The 21257-nt window shown below is 39.6% G+C and overlaps 1 protein-coding gene across 4 annotated transcripts in view; it reads left to right on the top strand.

The window, feature by feature from the left end:
* The first annotated feature begins 564 nt into the window (after positions 1-564).
* RHOBTB1 (Rho related BTB domain containing 1) overlaps positions 565-21257 on the top strand; it is a 122294-nt gene continuing 101601 nt past the window's right edge. The window contains exons 1-2 of one of the 4 annotated variants that reach the window (XM_049646123.1): positions 565-712; positions 15815-15914. The gene's annotated coding sequence lies outside the window, so the exon portion shown is untranslated. Of the gene's footprint in view, positions 713-996; positions 1125-1180; positions 1806-15814; positions 15915-21257 lie in introns of those variants that run through there. The other 3 variants (XM_049646126.1, XM_049646119.1, XM_049646120.1) reach the window with 3 other exon arrangements.

The following is a 21257-nucleotide window of genomic DNA, read 5'->3' as shown; positions in this document are numbered from 1 at the left end:
TTAGAAAAGTATTTCTGCTAAAAATAATACATACCACCAATCTCCTGTAATTCAAACTCAAGCAAAACGGCAAAACTGAAGAGTGAGGTCTACAGATAATTTTCAAATCTTATTTTCAATGATTGCAGGCTGTGTCTGCCATAAACTTTTATACCAGCTGTTAAAAGCTCTTCAAATTGTTTTTGTTGCATTTCATTTTCACCACTCCTCCATATAGCGAGGTAAATAGACTAAAGACTAAAGATAGAAAAAGTTGTGGAGATTTGGGGGTGTAAAGTAGTGACTGGCCTATATAATCCCCGTCACTAAAAGGTTGGAATTATTCAGACGTGACCATACTTGGAACTTGGGGCAGAGCTAGTATGTAATGTACTGGTTTCCAGCAGTAACTTTTTATTTAAAAATTAAGTTCCTTTAACCGTTCTGCTGAAATGTCACTCGGTTGGGGTTTTGAAAGGGGAACGTGCAGACGGCTGCAGTAATGATAGAGACTCTTTGTGTAAACTACCCAACACGACACCGAGTGATGTGTGGTTTGTGATGTCAGCAGAAACCGCAGATAGAATCGCCTGGGTTTCTATCTCTTTGCTAGAGAACGTCCCTACAAGAAAAGGCTGACCCTTGACACCGCCAGAAACTTTCCCCAGACTTGGCCTCCATTGGTAGAAGGAGTCGCCCCCCTGCTGGCGGGCGCCCCACGAGAGTCCCAGAGGTGGGTCGTGGGGACGCCGACACTGGGGCGAGGTCCCTCCGGCCCTGCACAGACAAGGGCGGGGCCACACGCACTTGGGCTGGCAAGGGCTGGGGGGGAGGGGGCTGGGGGGGGGGGGGGGGGGGGGGGGGGCGCGGGGGGGGGCGGGCGGGGGGGGGGGGGGAGCGGGTGGGCGGGGGCGGCCCAGGGCCACGCCCGAAAGTCTCAGCAGGCCGCGAGAGTAGGGAGGGCCCCGAAGCCCCCGCCCCGCGGAGAGGCGGTGGCGGGCCGCAGCGAGGTGGCCTAGCCGGGCGGTGGCTGGAGGGCGGGGGGCGCCCGAGGTGGGAGAGGGTGGGGTCAGGCGGCCTTACATAGCCAGAGCGGCCGCCGGCAGCACAGCCAGCAGTCGCCGCCGCGCCTCCAGCGCCCGCAGGTAGAGTCGGCAAGGGCGGGGCGGGGCCGCGTCCGGGGTGGGGGTGGGGGAAGAGGGACGCTCCTGGGTGGGAGGTGTTACTCAGAAGGTCCCCCTGTGTGCGCACCCATATTATCCGCAGACGCGAGGGCTTAGAGCATCCTTTTGCACCTCTGAAAGGGGCAGAGGTGGGGGTGACCCGGTTACCTTACGCTGACCTCCTGACAGCTGCCCAGCTGCACTGAGAAAGCACAGGGCCCCAGAGGGTGCTTGCTTCCGAGATACTTCGGGTGTTTTCTGCACCCTCCAACCTAACTGTCCAACACACACACACACACACACACACACTCGCTCGCGCTCTCTCTCTCTCTTCCCACCCCCCTCCGCCCCCCGCAGGCAGGCGGAATTGGGGGCCTGAGGGATTAGAGGGATAGAGTCACTGTCAGTCAGAAGAGATTAGAATCTGGACAGGACATGTCCAAGCTGGAGTCTTCAGAAAGTAGGTGCAGCATCTGTGGCTCCTCGTGTCCAGCCCTCAGGTGATGTGTGATTGATTTTTCTTGGTTTGTTAGCTCTGAAAGCCCCAGGCTGTAAAAGGTTTTGGTCAACAATGAGACTGATCCACGGAGGCTTTCGTGCCCTGCTCTCCAACATCTCTGGTATCTGGAGGAGGGGCAGATTGGAGGATCCGAAAAATCTGAAGTGAGTGTTCAAAGGAGCTTAGCGTTTTTAACTTGTGACTTTTTGAAAAAAAGGAAATACACTCTTTTAGTTTGAGTTAGGTTTTATTCTTTTAATATACATGCATTCATCTTAAGAGAACTGATGATGGCATTACATAGTGAGTCCAGTAGGTATGGCATCATTAGAACTAAAAACCAAGTTTACTGTGTAGTTCTAGAAAAATTGCTTCCTTACGTGTTTTTCTATGTCTCTATTACTGGGATGCAGCTTTGTTGGGAACGCTGTCAATAATCACCTTGATGTCTGTGAGGTTTACCCTGGTGCTGGCCACCTGACCCCAGACAGAGCCCAGTATGTACCCTTTTTGTAATACTGTGTTTCTGGTGGGCAGCAACCTGCTTCCAGGCCTCTAGCCTTGGTCTCTGGTGAGAGGAAAAAAGTATCAAAAATGTGCTCTTGGCAAGTTTGGGAGCAAGGAAGAATGATGTAGATTTTTTTCCCCATTAAAGTTTTCACGAATTGGCAATTTAAAACCCAAAGCATTGTTTACCACCTGTCAGACTCACTTGTAAGTGTAAGGATTAACTAATAAAAGATTTGTAAAATGCTTCCTGAATATAAAATTCCATAAATATGCAAAATAGTAATAATCCACCCATTGTTAAATTTATGTAGCTGCTTCTGCCATGCATACAAAGATGATTTAGAATGCATGTTTCCCGTCAATTAAACAATGAGTTTGGAGTAAAATAATGAGTTCAATTCACATCCTATGAAACTTTGAAATAAAATTTCTCCCATAAGGCACCATCGGCAGAGAATCATAAAGTAAGCAGCATTTCAAAAAGTTATATATGGAATGGCACTTACCTTATGGCTGGGGGGAAAGGGACCCAGTGAACTTCTGAAACTAAGAAATATTCAGCCCTGGTTCGAGTGTGCCTGAACCATAAATATTCCCTTATGTTTTGGGGAATTCTAAGGAGAGAGCAAACAGATTTTGTGGCCTTATAGATAGTCCACTTTAATCCACGAAATATGCCTCTCCGTATTTTAAGGCTGAAGTTCAATCTGTGGTTTTGTCCATAATGAAGAAAATCTTTATAGTTACTTGGATAAATTATTCATTCTTCCAATACCATGGGCTTGGTTTTTAAGCACCCTTAATATGAGCAATTATTTTAATATCCTGCAGATAATTAGATTAATTTGTTCCCAGTGGATTGAGTGACATGGTAACATCATATTTTTCTCTTTACATGTATTTAATAATAAAGTACGTCGTTTTTCTGCTTACTGGTTTCCTAAAGTAAAACCTGCTTCTTACATGCTAATTTTAAGTATAAATATTACTATGGATGGTCTTTGCTGTCTTATGAAGACAACTCTAGATTCACCACTAACAGATTAAGCTCTGAGCAAAACCATGAAGTTGGGAATGTCTTTCCTTGACATCTTCCCACCTTCAGTGGCCTTTTCTTCTCATTTTCTCCACTCAGCTCTCAGATGGACAGCCGCTAAACAGGCCCCAGCCCAGTATTCCAGAACTTCTCCTCTGCCAGCACTCTTCCTTTATCCAAGTAACTTAACCTCTGCCCTACTTATTTTCCAACAGCTTGGTATGGGTGAAAGTGCACTAGGTGAAAAATCAAAAGAGTTTGCATTTATCAGGCAGCTATGATACACCAGGCACTGCGCCACCTTATCTCATTAAATCCCTGATGCAGCAAATGTCATCCATGTTTCACACAAAAGACAACTGAGTCTCAAAGAAGTTCTGGTCCCCAAGGACAAGCAAAGAGCCAGGATTTGAAGCAAAGCATTGTGGTACTTACTGCTGCATTGTGAGCCTGATCCCTAAGAAGGGCTTATGTTCTAGACTAAGGCATGGAAGAGTTCTCCCACTATCTGGCCATTTGACCTTAAACCCTCTGGGCCTTTGATTTCCTTTCTCTAGTTTTGGATTAAATGATCTCTCAGAGATGGAAAGGATATTTAGATGCCAACCACATAAACCGTTCCTCCCACGGGCTTCCAGAATGTTCTTCCCTGCCCTGACCTTTCCTCCAACCCCCTCCTTGGTCTTTTTTCCTTCCTGTGGGTCCAAGTATATATCACCTCCTCCAAGAGACTTTTCCTAAATACTCTTCTGTTGTTTTCTAGCTCAGGCCTAGTGATCCCTTCTAACACTGATGACCAACTGCACTTACTTTATTTACACATCAGCATATATGTGGTTGGTGTTTTTATCTTCTCCTCCATCATTCCCACCACCAGACTGTAAGCCATGTGAGACCAGAGCTCCTCTTGTCTGACTTTTTCCGTTATTGTATTCCCAAGGTCTATCACAGTGACACAGAGCACATAGTTGGTGATCAATTAGTGTATGTTGAATAATTATGAATTATATGATTATAATTCTATAATGAATAATTATTTCCTACAAAGGACATGTGCTAATGGCCAATATATCGTCCCATCCCTGGGAAAACCTAAATGAAGTATCACCGATCTTACACTGTTACAGTGAGCCTGAATTATGAATGGGGATCCAAGTATAGCAACAGAGACAGCAGGACAACCCTGGGACACACAGGACAAGCAGACACACTGAACATGGTCCAACCCCCATACTTTACAACAGAGAAATCTGAACCTCAGAATGATAATAAAAACTTGGGTTTAGAAGGGCATTGGAGACCATCCAATGGTCCAACCCATTGTTTTATTCATGAGGACACACAGAACATAAAATATGTAACAGATACATCCTGACTTCCAGAACAGCACACCTTTCACCAAGGAGTCAAAAATCTCGGGGACCACCCAGTGAACAGGGGAAGGGAGCTTTAGGCAATGATGCTTTTCCCCCCCGGAAATTCCAAAGAGGCTTAGGTTTCCCAGACCAATCCTGGATAGCAACATTAGTACACAGCAGAACATTCTACTTCAGATAATCTAAGTTTTAAATTTTGTATGGCCTGTATAAATTTCAGTAACTCATTTACTATTTTAATGATCCACCAGGAAGACTTTTAATACCTATCATTAGTTTACCAGTTCTGTTTAAATGCTGGAGAGCTCCAAATGGCAAAACGACAGTGCTGAGCACTTACCACTACCATGATAGATTCAAGATACATTTAAAAGATGATTGATATTTTGAACTCCAAATGATGATGGCTTGTTTTTAAGGACTAAAATAACTTTTCTTCTCTAACTTAAAGAGCAATCCTTGCTAGAGTATTACATCCCATAAAAAAGCAGTCCTTAAACTTTAGAGGGCATAAAAATCATCTGGAAGGCTTTTTAAAAACCCAGATTGCTTAGAGCCTTTCTGCACATTTCTGAATTAATAGGTCTGAGATTGGACCCAGACAACTGCATTTTTAACACCTTTTGAGATTTTCTCAATCAAATAGTCTGAAGACCTCACTTTGAGATCCAGTAATAATTTTAGTATGTTTTGATTTTCCCAGATTCCTTATAAAACGTTTTTTTTAAACAAAGATAATTGGGGAAGATGTGTAATGTCTTTCAATCTAGCAAACAGCATACTGGGTATGATGAGAATCTGTTTCCTTGTAGCCAAAGCCATGTATGTAAAACCATGATATAGTTACTACGTTTGATACTGGCCCCAAATCAGGAACATTCCAAAATATTTCTATTGGACTGCAAAAGTAAATCAGTAATTAGCAATAAAGGTTAAGTGTTAAGTTCTGTGGAGCAATAATGAAGCCCCTGCCCTCTAGTTGACTATATTCAGTATAGTAGAGAGATAAGATTAATATCCACAAAACATTCAAGGACAGGGTTGCAGATCAAGCACAGGATGCCCGGTTAAATTTGAATTTCAAATGCACAAATCATGTTTTAGTATAGGCATGTCCCATATATTTTTACTTGCTAAATCTGGGAACCTTGTTCAGTGAACATTAGCATTTAATGTTATTAGTTTCCAGGACTTGGGTTGGGGTGGTGGGGGGCAGGGAAGGGGGGGCTAGTAATGCTGAGTGGTTGTTAAGTTTTGAGAAACTGATAAAAGCTCTGAATGTGCTCCTGAGAGCACTTTCCGACAGAATGCTCATACTATTCCATGGACCCCACCCCCCCCCCCACGCCAGGCTGCCAAAGCCCTTGTGGACATCAGAGTCATCTGCAGTGTAGACAGCAGAGGCCAGCTCTTCAGACTACTTAGGTTGGTGAGTCTGGAAGGTAGCTTGGAAAAGTGGAATGTGAACTGGGCCATTAAGAGCAGAAGAGTTTAGCTGTATTGTGGGTTTAAGAGACTTCTTAAAGCTTTCACAGAAGGCAGGTTCCTTTAGGCTTTGAGGGTATTTAGTAAGGAATATGGAAAAATTAGCTTGGGCTGGTTTTTGAAAGCCCAGATTGTGGACAGCCTTAAATTCTAAAGGGTTTAGACTGCCTATCCTGGGAAAAAGTGTGTCCTTACTGATGTGTCAGTTAGGGATGAGGATCAGACAAAGGGAGATCACAGAGAGAAATTGCAGGCAGCCTCAGCTCTAGGGTCAGTAGGCCTGGTGTAAGCTCCTCCATTAACAAGCTGGGAAGCCTTCTGTGTGTGTGTGCAGTTTCCCTGGGCCCCCATCTCCTAAGCTGGGAATTGGGAATAATAAAAGGAGCTGCTAATAGGGTTGTAGTGAGGGTAAAATGAAGTTGTACGGTGCTTGGCACAGTGGGTGACACAGCATAAATATGTGATAATATAACATAATATAATCAGGGTTCCCCGGGGCTATGATCCACTGCTCCTGCTGCTACTGGCCTTGTTATTATTGAAGGGGGCGTGGTCGCCCAGCAGCCTGCAAGAGCGGTTTCAGGGGGAGTAAAACAAGAGAAAAATGATTGTTTGATCTGGATTTGGAGAAAGCTTTAAAATGTCCCTTTTCCAAGTTAAAATTTCATTATCAAAAATTGTGAAGGCAGAAACTGGTTAGTAAAATAATGTTTGTACTTCTGAGGATTTTAAAATAAATACATTCAACTCTTCATTATTTTTCCTAGAAGAGGGAATATTAAGGACAATCTAAATCATATACTCTGATCCCAAGTCAAGGAAACGTTTTTTAATTGCATGTGTTACTCTTAATAGATTTGCCATCTTACCTATATCATTTTGGCTAATATTTAAATTAATTTGCACATGATAAGCTCAGACTAATCATTCAAAATGTTGCTCCCCAAAGCCATTTAAACTGCAAAGCAGATGAGTTTATCAGAAATAATTCACGAAGCAACTTGCCTCCACAGAGCTGACTGAGAACACCGAAGACGGGACCATAAGGGCTCTGGGGTCAGACTGTTGAGGTTCCCATCCCTGCTGCCTCCTGTGACTAGCTTTGTGACCACATTGCTTTGCTTCTCCAAACCTCAGTTTCTCCTGATGTAAAATAGAACTAATAATCTCCCTTACCTCCAAGGGCATGGGCATAGAGTTCTCACGTGGTTTCCGGTACCCAGTTAAGCGTCACATAGAATTCTGTGACCTCAGTGTCGTCTTCATCTTATCAGTATATTAGTTAATATATGCATAAAGAATTTATTTCAGGAAAACATCTAAAAATGTGAGAGATATTTATGATCTTTAGTCACATCTTAATTTATTTATTTATACAGCGAGGGCTATTTAGAGCATTTTCCAAACCACAGAGTACAGTGTTCTTATTTCAAAGAATTTCTAATCCCAATTTTCATTATGTGTTGCTTTCTCCAGCTCATCCATCTTCAACTTTTACAGGGTGATTGGTGCCTTTCTAGAGAGCTTTGGGTTTCAAACTATATATTAAAGCGTCTGGGCCCTAGAATTTACTTGGCTCATAAACCTACAGTACAGAACAATAAGGATTGGTTTAAGGTACATTATAGTTACATGTATGGCAGTTATATTTTATTTGGTCTGTGCTGAGCACCTTGAGGGCATGTCCCATTGTGCCTTCAAGATGGTAGACTCAAATATTTATTGAATGAATTTAGTGTATAGTAAAATAAATCGCATTCTTTTTCTGAGGATACTTTTCCCTCACGTTAGGAAATTTAACTCCTAAAAGAATGAAAACAAGGAAAAGACTTCTAACTTCCATGCATAAGATCATTAGTCTGATATTTCTAGACTGAAGTACTGAAAGTGAATTCGGAGATCTACCATTCATATTTCTATTTCCTAGAACAACATTTCCCTTAAGGTCTTCACATTAGCTGCTCCCTCCATCTCAAATGTTCTCCCCTCAGATATTGCTTATGTTCATTTTTTTGTTGTCTATTCTCATCCCCACTGGACTAGAAGTGCCCTGTGGTCAGAGGTCAAGCCTACCTGTTTACTGCTGTCTACTGCTCTAAATGCTACTGAGTATCTATTACAGTGCCAGGCACTTAGTAGGCAGTCAGTAAATATTCTGTCAATTAGTTGAATGTCAGAAGACCAATATTTGGTCTTCTACTGTCATCCCACTGCAGAGCAGTAATTTTTTTATATCTTTTGGGTCAAAATCACCTTTCAGAATTGGATTAAAATCATGAAGTGCCTCATTAATAAAATTTTACATCCTCAAAATTTTGCACATAATTTGAGTCCATGGACCACAGGTTAGGAATCCCAGTTCTAAAAAATATTTATATATATATATATATATATATTTAATATTTCAGTTAGATTTTCTTTATATATATGTATATATATACATATATACATACATATATACATATATACATATGTATGTATATATATACATATATGTATGTATATATGTATATATATATAAAGAAAATCTAACTGAAATATTAAACTAAATATCACAAAAATTTAATTACTACGAATCCCAATGTGTTAATATTCATGCACCTATAGTAATACTATCGTAATAAATTATATGTTGCCTTGGGAAAATTTTGCAACCCTCCAAAAGGAAAAAAAGGGTATCTATAAATGTTGAATGTTTTATTTATATGCTGGAAAGGATTTAAGGCTTATAGAGAAAGGCTAATAAAAATACATACTGTACAGCAATATAAAATATATTTCAAATAGGTATGAAAAAATAAGTCAAAGCAAAAAAATAAGGCTAAGAATGTAAGATGGGGCCAGTAGAGAGATTCATACTCAAAATTTATGCCATGAAATTCAACACTCTTGCTAGAAGATAGTAACAAATTTTGTTCTCAGTTTTTTAGCAGCCAATGTGAAGGAGAAAATATAATCAGTTATGTCTTGCAGAGGGCCATATTTTATATATACTTAAATATGAATACCTGTATGTGTATTTAACAGCAAACTGGTTCTTAAAAGAAGGAAGTTTTATTATCATAATAAGGAATGGTGATTATATTTCCACTTCCAACGGCAAGTGTCTTCGTACCTGAACTTGAAATAACCTATAAGAAATGTTCACAAATAACTGGCACTTTGAACATTTATGATTAAGATGTAATAACCTTCTGTTCTTTTTGTTAGCAGGCCTTACAGAAGGAAGCCTCCTTAGGGCAGTAAGACGGCATAGAACTAAGAAGGGGAGGGGTGGGGACAGATGAGGAAAACTGTTTTCTCCATTGTCTTATACCCCATCACTTCCTGCAGCACCCCACCCTTTCCTCTGCTGCACACTATTTAAATAAGGTGCCTGAAGCTCTCTTTCTCCCCTTTAAGGCATATGCACCTAGGATGTTGACTAATGTAAGTTATTCCCCCTAACCTTAGTTTCCTTGGATAACAGTCTGTCAGGGACTTCTACGCCTTCTCTGAGAGAGCAAATACAATAACTAGCTTCTCAGAACATTATGTGGATTTGTGGCATTCTCTGAGGGGCTATAAATGGATCACATTGACAGCTTTATTTGTCATTCTTAAATGGAATGTGTTTTTCCCCCTTTGAGTTAAATCAAAATCAGATGGCATTTCTTATTTCATTGTGGAATGTTTTTAGTCTCATAATTGCAAAATTACATTCATAACTGATACTATGCTAATTTACAAAATTTGTGTTTTATTATTGGGGAGTTCCTATTTGGAAAGTAAGTGAGGGAAAACAACTTATGCAACATTTTCAGTTTGCCTATTTATTGAGATCCTGATATAGTTGCTAGAATTCTGTCGCCATATGGAAGTAGAGACAATTATATTGCATGAAATGACATGGATTTTAGAAGGAAGGATATAAAAAGGCATAACCAGCAGAATATCCACAATCCAGAGACTAAAACATTCTTGAAACCTCTTCTCTCTTTTGCCTCCCCAGCATGTCCCTGGTCTCAGTCATCCCTTCCTCTCCTTGCAATGGCTCTTGTTCAACATATGCAGGGGCAAAAATCTCAAGAATAGGGTTGGCAAGTACTACTTTCATACCATGGCATACTTCTTACATGCTAAAGCAGTTGCTTGGGCCCAAGTGAAGTTTTTCATTCAAAAAATCCCTATCAACCTTAGCTTGACAATAGCTAGGCCTCCAGGATCCTGTGAGTCTTCTTTAACATATGAATATCCTTTTGGACACTTCCTCTAGTCTTTACCTCCCCTAACTCCCAAGTATACAATCAATTGCTCTTCAGAATCCCAGGGCAGCTCTTTCTGCCCATGGGTCCTCTCCCCATGCTTTAATAAAACCACCTTTTGTACCCAATTAAACAAACAAACAAACAAACAAAAAAATCCCCGTCACTTCCATCTACCCACTACTAAATCTGTATGAGAAAGGAAGCCCTCCTACTTTAATTTCTTAAATCCTCTAAAAGTTCCCAATGCTCTTTTACTGATCTCAATACTGTGCTTATCTTTAGAATTTTCAAACGCTATGCAATGGGTAGGCTTTTCTCGCTGAATTTATATGTGTTTATTTTCATACTCATTTTATACACATGCCTTTGATAAAGTCAACTTTACTGAGTACCCACTATGTCTGGACTCTCAGCATACAACGAACTGCATCAGGTATCCCCTGCCCTCATTGGGCCTACAGGCTTGTGGGGAAGACAGACAATAAAAGGATGACACAAATAGGTATGAAACTGACACTCTTCTAAATATGCCACAAAGAAGAGACACAAGGTTCTGGAAAATGAGATCTAAACGATAGGAGTCAACTAGACAAGGAGTACAGGCAGAAGGCATGACATGGAAGGGGTGGAAAGCCATGATGTATGGAAAGCAGAAAGAAGAAGCAATGTGAGAAACTGGAGGAAAATCAAGTGGTTGGAGTACAGAGGGCAGGGGTGAACAGCTGGAGTCTAGAGATGTGATCAGGGGCCATCACCATGAAAGGCTTTTTAGCCATAGTGAATAATATGTATTTATCCTAGGGACCAATGTGAAGGTTGGGGGAGGGGAAGGGAGATTGTAATTAGTTACATCATCTATTCGGTATTTCAAAAAAATATTTCTGGCTAGAATGCAGAGTATGGGTTGGCAAGGGGAATAGTGATGCAAACCAGTTAAACATTTTCAGCATAGAGATACTGATAGCATGGCCAAGGGGAGGAAGGATGAGATGTTCATGATTTCTAAAAAGTGAATGGATTCAAGAGACATAGAGGAGGTAAACTGACAGGCCATCTTCTGCAATATTTATGTGGAGCCCATGAGAAGTGTCAGGTAACGCTAGAGGAGAAACAAGTTTGCAAAGACAGATGCTAAGTTCAGTTGGACATGTGGAGTTTGAGTTCTTCAGGAAACATTACAGGACAGAGCAAAAAAGACATTGGATTATGGGTGTGGAGCTTGTCAGAAAGCTCTACAGTTTGGATATAAACTCGTGACACATCTTTAATTCATAGTTGTGGATATGATGGATATGATCCATAGATGGATATGACTGCCTAGAGAAAGATTATAAAGTGAGTGGTAGAAGAGAATGCTAGGACCAAAGTCTTAAGAAATTCAAGTCCATGCATCCAGGTAGTGAAGGATGAGCCTGTAGAGGATGAAATAAGGGATAGTGAGAGAAATAGAAGGAAACCCTGGAAACTGCTGGATCATGGCTGGGGGGTGGGGAGGGGAAGGGAGCAAGGATTTCATTTCAGGAGGGTGGGAGTGGTCAATTGGCTTGAATGTGGAAGATTGAGAACTGTTTATTTTATTTAGCAAGAGTGGAGAGCACTGATCAGGAGAGAATTGTTTTGAATTAAAATAAAAAGAAATCTGGGGCGCCTGGGTGGCTCAGTCGGTTAAGCGTCCGACTTCAGCTCAGGTCACGATCTCGCGGTCCGCGAGTTGGAGCCCCGCATCGGGCTCTGGGCTGATGGCTCAGAGCCTGGAGCCTGCTTCCAATTCTGTGTCTCCCTCTCTCTCTGCCCCTCCCCCGTTCATGCTCTGTCTCTCTCTGTCTCAAAAATAAATAAACGTTAAAAAAAATTTTTTTAAATAAAATAAAAAGAAATCACTAAGTGATATGTATGGGAAATAGAGTTATAACTAGTTCTATTTGTGGTCATGCCTGTTTGAGAATATTTCACATTTCATATTTTACATCTCTCTTAACATGATACTTGGGGAGCCAGCATGATAGACAGGAAAGTCATTTTGACATGCTGTTGACCATTATAGAGAAGAACTGGGGTGGATTTTGACAATAGAAGAGTCGAGGTCCTGGGGTCTGAACTGGAGAGAAAATAGGAACCTGACAGCAAGGAATTTTATGAGCACAACACTGCCTGTTCCTCCACCCAGTGGTGCTAGTGTGACCAGGGTAAATAAACCAAATGTTCACAAAGCAGTGTTGACTCGCCTCACCCACTTGCTGGCACCCCTGTGTCGTAGAAGGAGGCTGTGGGCTGACACATTGTATGGCACATTCTCGGCAACTTCTTTGAGGTGAACTTCAACTTCTCTCCCTGCACCTGCTACAACACAAAAGTCTGAGCATGCCCACTGGCAGCGGTGGGAGGTGGGGAGCAGCAGGGAGACCTCAGAGTAGAAGTTAATACCTCAGCCAGTGAACGCTGTGAGGAGACAAAGGTCAGATTGCAGAGGTGTGAGCTGCCAATGAGAGGTAAGAAAAGAAAGATGACTATTGGTAATTACTTGCAGTAGTCTGGCTAGAAAGAGGAAGTGAGAGATTGGAGGGGAGCTGGAGAGAGGTAACTGGATGAGCAACCACTTAATCAACAAATATTAAAATATCTTACATGTGTCTAGTGCTAAGAAAGGCACCAGGAAGAAATTTTCCAGCTTTAATGGAAGATCTGCCATAAGATCTATTTCTCGAATGCATAATGACTAAATATTTTGTGATCTGATTCGTTGAAACAAATGCAACATCTTCCCTCAGATATAAACCTTACTTGATCTTTATGAAACGATCAAAGAAGTTTGTGTTAAGATAAAAAAGAGAAAAAGAACAGGTCTGCCTGTGCTTTTTTTTCCCTCATCCTCTCTCCTTTCATTCCTTCTGTGTCCCAAATTTGGACAGTTCTGTTACTATCACTTATTCAGGAAATATCTTCTAGAATGGTGTTCTTAACCCTATGTTCAGAGCGTCTCATAGTACTATTTGATGTTTAGAAATCATCTAATGTATAATTCATAGAGCACTCATATATTGGAGTATTGAATATTACTACCCCATGGAAGTTAGAAATGTGAATAAAGCGGTATTCCCCTGGCCAGATTATAAGCTTTATGAGGGTTCTTGGCCCTGCTCTATTTAGAACTATCGAAAATAAAGTCAGAGTACTATAAATGGGATTTTTGCAGTTAGGTTGCAATTAAGGATCCTTGGGTAGGCAGAGAAAGGTACAAAAAATTCTTACACAAGAATTCAGGAAGATCCCTGAAAGAGATAATATTGGAACCGGGTGTTAAAAGATGAGACTTTCAGATAGCAGAAAGCTAGTAAGCAAAATCGCAGTGGCAGAAAACTACTTTGTGGAGGAGCCAGAAGAGCGAGGAGAAATGGTTTGGTATGGTTAGAGAGGCTGTGTGGAAAGCAGTAAATGCACAGATCTGGGATCCTGGAAAGCTCTGCTGAGGAGTCCTAGACTTGATCCTACAGTGACTGGAAGTGTTAGAAGTTTTCAGGCAAGTGGGGAAGCATGAGGTTTAGGAAGAAAACTGGGACCATCAGGAAAATTACGAATCAACGGGGACTGGAAGCAGGGAGTACATGAGATGGGAGGCTCCTGTCTGGATGGGAGATAGATGGTGGATGGTGGGTGAATTTCTGCCATGATGACGGCCTTGAACACGGAAAGGGGAAGTCGAGCTTCTTGTGCACGAAGTGCTTATAATCAGTTGGAGGTGTGTGTTTGGGAGGTGTGGTGATGGGGTAGAATGAAGAGGACGCCAGGTGTTCAAGCCAGGGAGAGGGACAATGCCACTGGTATTAGGTATGAAAGAAAAGCAAATTCAGGAGATGATGGGGATGAGGATCTAGCTAGAAAGCGTGAAAAAAGGTATTAATTAAGACATTTAAGTCATGGGTGTAAATGAAATTGCTTCTAAGTGGAGAACCTTGGTGAAGGCCCACATTTAAGGAAGGGAGAAGAGCCAGAAGGAAAATTTGAGGCATTTCCTACAAGATTAGAAGTGAGATTTCAAGGAAGCCAAGAAAAAGCTTCAAGGAAAAGAACTCATGTTGTGATAGGTTTCATTTATAGAGCTGACCCTTGAATAACATGGGTTTGAAATACAGGAGTCCACTAATATGCAGATTTTTTTTGATAAATACAGTACAGTACTATAAATGTATTTTCTCTGCCTTATGATTTTCTTTCTCTAGCTTATGTTATGAGAATACAGTATATAATACATGTAACATATGTTATCTGTGAGGCTTCTGGTCAACAGTAGGCTATTTGTATTTAAGTTTTGGGGAAGTCAAAAGTTATATGCAGATTTGTGACTGCACAGGGTCAGCACCCCCTAACCCCTCCATTGTTCAGGGTTCAAGTGTGTAATCATTTGGTTGTATCATTCTTTCTTCCCTTCTGGATTGGCCCCAGGAAATGGGCTGTGCAGCTGCCAGTGTTGTATCACGTCTAGGTTCACACTTCAGGCTTGCAGCTCTACCCACTATTTACTAATGAGCAGTGGCTGGCCTAGAGTCATCAGCAGTCAGTGACTTCCTTGGGAAACTCCTCCCAACTACTGAGTGTGTGTGTGTGTGTGTGTGTGTGTGTGTGTGTGTGTTAGGAAGGCACAACAAGGGAGGAGAGCCGGGTTTATATTTAGGATTTCCATAATTCAAGCTTCATGTTTGTCTCTAGGAGTAATACGATTTTATAGCAATAACAACTACCTCCAAGCATAAGTATTGTTTTGCCCTTCATTTTTCATGGTAGGTAGTCATTCCCACTTTTGTTAAATAGTTGATTTTATTTCACTGTTCGTGTATCCTGTTTTCCATGAAATTTTTTTCCATGAATTTTGCGTCAGGAATATTTCTTTGAGGGAAGTAATGCATTTTTTCTCCTAACAATAGGTGTTATAGAAGAAATTATGTTCTCCTTTTACCTAAATTTCCAAGAAATTCAAATCCAAATGGTAACTTCAATTATTTCAACTGTTGACCAATATATAGGTAGCATAATGAACTTCCTTTCTTTTTCACTCTCAACCTTGTTATTTTTATTCATATTTCATGATTTTTCTTTTTGGAAGTCACCCCAAATCCTTAAGATAAAGAGCCAGGGCATAAATAAGTACGTTCACTATTAACTAAATGTCTTTCCAGACATCATCTCACTTGATCGTCAGAACAAGCCATTGACTAGCTGGTCTTATTACTCCCACCAGAGCCATGAGGGAACAGAGTCTCAGTGAAGTTAAGGACATAAAGTTCACCCAGACAAATACTGAGTGGAATTCAACCCTGGGGCATCTTTCTCTAGTGGCAGAGTGGTCATTTCAGCCTATGTGGCTCAAACTTCTGTGGGCAGCTGGCCTATGTGTACATGGCATATGGCTGGCTGGGATAACTCTTGTTCCGATGAAAACTAATCACTGACATATGAAACTAGTCTTGTTTTGAGCAGTTTTCTTCTTGATGATGAAATAGTCCATGTTTTTATGTCCTCCCCAGATTTTATAATATTCAAGAAGCACATGAAAGAGGCCTCTCATCCAGTATTCTTGATTAAGTTATGAAAATGGAATTGAAGCTTATGTTCCCCCTTCGTACGGTAAGTAACTATGAATTTGGGTAACAGAATTGCCTTTCCCCTCCTCCTAATTTCCTCACAGTATTTACAAAAGAAATGGAAATGCTCCTGGTATGAAGGTGGCATGACTTGTGAATAATATCCAGATTTGTCTTCAGAATATTTCATTAAAAAGGAAAATTTCCATTTTTTCAGTTCAGTTGTGGTTTTTATAAATTCTAGTTTAACATGTTTTATCTGGTTTAGAATTGGAGTCATTTTGAACTACATACGAGTTTTGGTAATTAACATAACTCTTCTACCCACTTTATATACACTTGTAATTCTCTAGTGAAAACTGACATGTGGACTCTGAAAAGTCATGGCCACATACAAGGAAGGTTTAGAACTGCCAGGTTGCTGTGCAGGGGCATTTCTCTTCATCCCAGAAGCCCTAGCTTGGAGCATCCACCCCCATTTGGCCTGGGCACTAACTGTCTTTAACTGCAAAGACATATCACCTTGCAAGTGATTAGAACTGACTCATCCCACATGAACAAAATCAGGTTTTAAAGAAAGGGCAACATTATCAAGTTCTTCTAGGTATTGTGCCTGAAGGATTTAAAAATGATTTGAGACAGTTGATTCCTTTGTCCACCTACAAAATCATCTGTTATTTTCACCCTTCACTATATTTTATTTTTCTTTATATGTGCTAATGCATGTTTAAAGGAAAAATTCTATATGTATAGTTGTGAATATTCATTAATAAATTTTATTCATTGTAACAAATTAGGGAGGGAGGCATATGTGAATTTGTGGGGAGGCTGAATTATAGATAACTTTTAAATAAATGTGGCTTTTATTCTTTAAACTACATGTAGTAACTTCAACAAAACATTACAAAGTAGAAATCCTTAAGGAGACCTGTAATAATAAATCATATGAACATTCTGTTATTAGCATATAGATTGGATGTGTGTAGGAGCTTGTAAAGTGCCTGAGGTTCACTGAAAATAGTTTATTCTGTGTCTAAAAAGTGTATGCAAGATTGAAAATAAATGTTTAAAACACCATATATTACCTACCTATAAGTAAAGTGTTTGCAAATCAAAGGTAAACATCAGCCCAGCTCATGAACAAATTATCAAAAGATTTTAAATTTATTGAAGCCATAAATTAATGAGATATTACCATGTGTGCATAAATAACTTAAAGAATAAAATTTGCTGATCCTTCTCTCATATGGATATTTGTGCTAATGAATCAGGATCCTATTTACTCTATTAGTCCCCAAAGTAATTGCTTATTTGAAGAAGTTCTGTCTTATGGGTTTTCAGTTAATTAAATCCATTTGCATTTTATGCACACATTTTAAATTCTCAAGTCCTATTTTTCATAAGCCAGATTCAAATATGTTCATGTAATAATACCTCTCATTAAGGCATTAGTCTTTCATTTTTAAAGGAACTTTCAGAATAGCCATATGCATAAAATGGTTATTAATGAAATTCAATCAATATTTTAGAAAAGTCAACCCATTAAATGTTTTTTTTTTAGTTTAAATTTTCCTATTTGTAATGGTGATTACTATGCTGAACATACTTCCAATTTCTAATTTTTTGGTTAGCTTAATTTATTCAATGATTTTTTTTTTTTGCTTTGATTTTGCATGGCAGTTTTTAACTTCTAATACGCCTTTAGAATTACAAGCGACCTTTTCTCAAAGGGTGGTTTTTTTCAAGGTATGTGCATATTAACTGATTGATCTTGCCAACCCAGTTGGGAGATCACTAAAACATGAAGCAAAGCTTTTCTAAATCTAATACTAAAGAACAAGTATAATAATTCAACAAGTTAGGGATATTTTTTAAGGGTTTGTTTTCTCTTAGTTTTCAAATATTTGAGAAGTTGTGAATTAAAGTGCATAAGTGATAAAAATTGTAAATGCCTTTGTTGTATCCAAACTGTAGAAATTTTTCCGTGCTGCCCAAGTTTGGAAGCTTGAAAATGCTACTGAATTTAGGAGAGTAGAAAAAGTAGATGGAAGAGAGGCCAGGAAGCGCCTCACAGGATACACACAGTGGGCCCAGGATCTAAGACCCAAGTACTTGACAAGGCCAGATGCTGGGAAAGGCATCCGGGGACACAATCTGGAAAGGTGATCTGGAAATCCAGTTCTGAAATCATACCTAATTGAACTATCTCTAGATGGTTATTACATGTCACCCCATTTATAGTTTATCTAGCTTATTAGTTCCTCTTAGCAAAAAAGACACAAAATGCAGAGTCTGGATACATTTGGGTACCAATTCCAGCCTAAGTTTATAGCAGAATCAAAAAAGGATAGAGTATCCAAATGGACAAAGAAAGAAAAGGAAGCAAGGGAGGGAGGGAAAGAGGATGGATATCCTAAAATCAGGATAAGTATGAATTATTTTGACCTTTTTGGCAATATTGGACAATAATGTACTTTTATTGACATCTAACATGAGATATACATATAAAATGGAGAACAATTTTTGATACACTTTAAAATTCATACACTTTATAGTAAAAGAAGCAATTTTCATTCAATTAAGTTTTATTAATTCACTTAAGTCATGATCTATGTAAAGCATAATGCCAACAGTATCCTAAGAAGATAACATTTTCTTTGTAGTTGGAATCGCCCTAAGGAAGCATTTCTTCTCATTTAGACAAAGTAGAAATAAAGCACATGTATTACCACTCGTATAAATTTTTAATACTGAATAAAATATTAGTGTTTAGTGTGATATTGATTCTCAACATAATACTCCTCCATAATAGCATGCTAATTGGTTAGAATTAAATCAGACAGATTCAAAAACCCTGAGAACAGACCATATAACACTTGTAATTTTTTTTCATTAGTTTCCAGAACTCCAATTAAAATGGAATTAATCTGCCAAATAAAAGGCCATGGTGCAATAAAAGTTCCACATACTATGTCATGTGCATGCCTTCCTCCCTCCCAGGGCCACACCCCACAACAAGATACAGAAGTGAAGATCACTTGTGAGTTCGAACCACATAGTAACAGCCTTCAAAAGAGGCAGGCAATCTATGTGCATTCCAGCTCTATAATTTATTAACTGTGAGACCTTATGCATTTTACTTGAAACTCACAGAGCCACAGTTTCCTCATCAATAATATTACTAGTCTAATAGTACCAACCTCCTAAAGTTATTGAGGAAGTAAAACAGAGGTTCGTTTAAACTAGGGGTGATTTTTTTTTCCCACCAGGAGACATTTGGTAATGCCTGGAGATGATTTGGCCTGTCCCAACTGGAGGCAGTGGGTGTGATATGGGCATTTGGGGAGTAGAAGCCAGGGACGATGCTATACAAGATGCACAGGACAGCCCCCCAAAATAGAGTCCACTGGTCCAAAGGTCAATAGTGCCAGGACTGAGAAACACTGGAGAACAGTGAAGTCATGTATGTAATGAGCATAATGTCTGAAATACAGTAGGCCCTCAAAAAATATTAGTATAATTACATTGTTATTGTTGTCATTATTTGTTTGATAAGAAACTCCAAATCACCCTGGTGGTATCAGGACTGGGTACTACAAGCAATTCAGTAAGCCCATTCCAGTACAATAATGCCTATCTGCTAAGTCATCAGATGGACTGTCCAATTTTTAGGTGCCTTCAGGAATGGACTGACCCACTTAATGCCTGACTAGTCTACCAAACTCATAGATAGGATTGTACCAAAGTCCATGGGCTATCATTTAATTTGTACCTTCTTAGAAATTAGGAAAAAAACAGGAAAAGACAAATAAAAAGTAACTTATCGTACCAGGTGACTATTACTTTCTAACTCTTGCTAATAGTAATGGCTCATGAGTCTCCTGATGATCATTTTTTTTAATTTTTTTTAACGTTTATTTATTTTTGAGACAGAGAGAGACAGAGCATGAACAGGGGAGGGGCAGAGAGAGAGGGAGACACAGAATCCGAAACAGGCTCCAGGCTCTGAGCAGTCAGCACAGAGCCCGACGCGGGGCTCGAACTCACGGACCGTAAGATCATGACCTGACGCTTAACCGACTGAGCCACCCAGGCGCCCCTTGATGATCATTTACTTTACAAAATAAGTTGATGTCTGGACATCATTTGTCTGGCAAATGGAAATATGGTCTTCTGGTTAACATAAGATCTTGACTATATATGGTACACAAATGTTATCAATTTTAAAACAAATTGAATGCAACAAAATAGTTTTAGCTTTATGTTAAAACAGTTTAGAGAGGGAAAACTCTTGCTTAATGCAAAACCTTCAAGGTCAAAGAGACCTGAGTTTGAATTTCAGCTTTATGACCTTCAAGCTGTGTGACCTTGAATGGTTTGTCTTCTCTGAGCTCAGTTTCCTCATCTGTTTAATAGGTAGAAAATTATGTCACAGGGTTGTTGAGAGAATTAAATGATACATGCAGCATTTGACATTTATCAGTAGTGAATAATTATTACCATTTCTTCTGGAGACCTTGCATTGCCTTGAGGTTGTTATCATAGCCACCGGTTTTTATTGTAAGAATGGTAACTATGATGTGTAGATACTTTTTATTAACAGAGGAAGCTCAAAATAATCCATAGCCTCAATAAACAAAAAATCTTAGACTTACTTCAATAAAAGTGATTTAAGAAGAAAAAAGAAAAGGTACATATTATACATGGAATTTCCCAGTGAGAATTTTTTTTTAAGGAAAAGATGGATTTCCTAAATTAAAGAATGAATGATGTGCACATCTTTCCGGCATATTTTAATATAGTTGATAATCCACTTTTTAATTAGCCACCTAATTATAATTCAATAGAAATTTCCCTAGGTGAATGTAGTAACCTACTTCAGAGAGAGAAATGGAGCTCTGAGTGGGCGCTCCTACTGTGAATTTTGACACTTTTTCAGGTTCAATTTGTTCTAAGGCTAACTGGCCCAGGAGAGATGGGGAGAGCTGTGTTTCATAACCTAATAATTCCCACTGCCAGGAAGGTTGACAATAAGGCCAAGTTCACCTTTCATTGGTATTTTTATTTTTCTCTTTTCTTTGTTCCCTGGAGAAGACCCAACTCTTTTTTTTTTTTTTTTTTTTTTTTTTGTGCTCCCATCATTCAAATGTTTTAAATTTGAAAACAAAAACATTTACACATAATCCAAACTACACCCTCCTTCATTTTCTTGGGAGTTTGGTGTCTTCTCAACTCAGGTTTCCCTTACTTCCAGCTCCTGAGAAGCAGGAGGCTGGAAGGCATGTGAGGAGACCATCTCAAGGTTTAATTCCACAACCCAGACTGTGTCAAGGAGGGAGATTACTTTTTAATCTATTCCTTAGCAATAGATGTTTGAATTTCTTAA

This window comes from Panthera uncia, chromosome D2 (assembly GCF_023721935.1).
Source record: "Panthera uncia isolate 11264 chromosome D2, Puncia_PCG_1.0, whole genome shotgun sequence".
NCBI classification, from domain to species: Eukaryota; Metazoa; Chordata; class Mammalia; order Carnivora; family Felidae; genus Panthera; species Panthera uncia.
The sequence above is the reverse complement of the archived record's forward strand: the minus strand, read 5'-3'. Positions and strand labels throughout refer to the sequence as shown.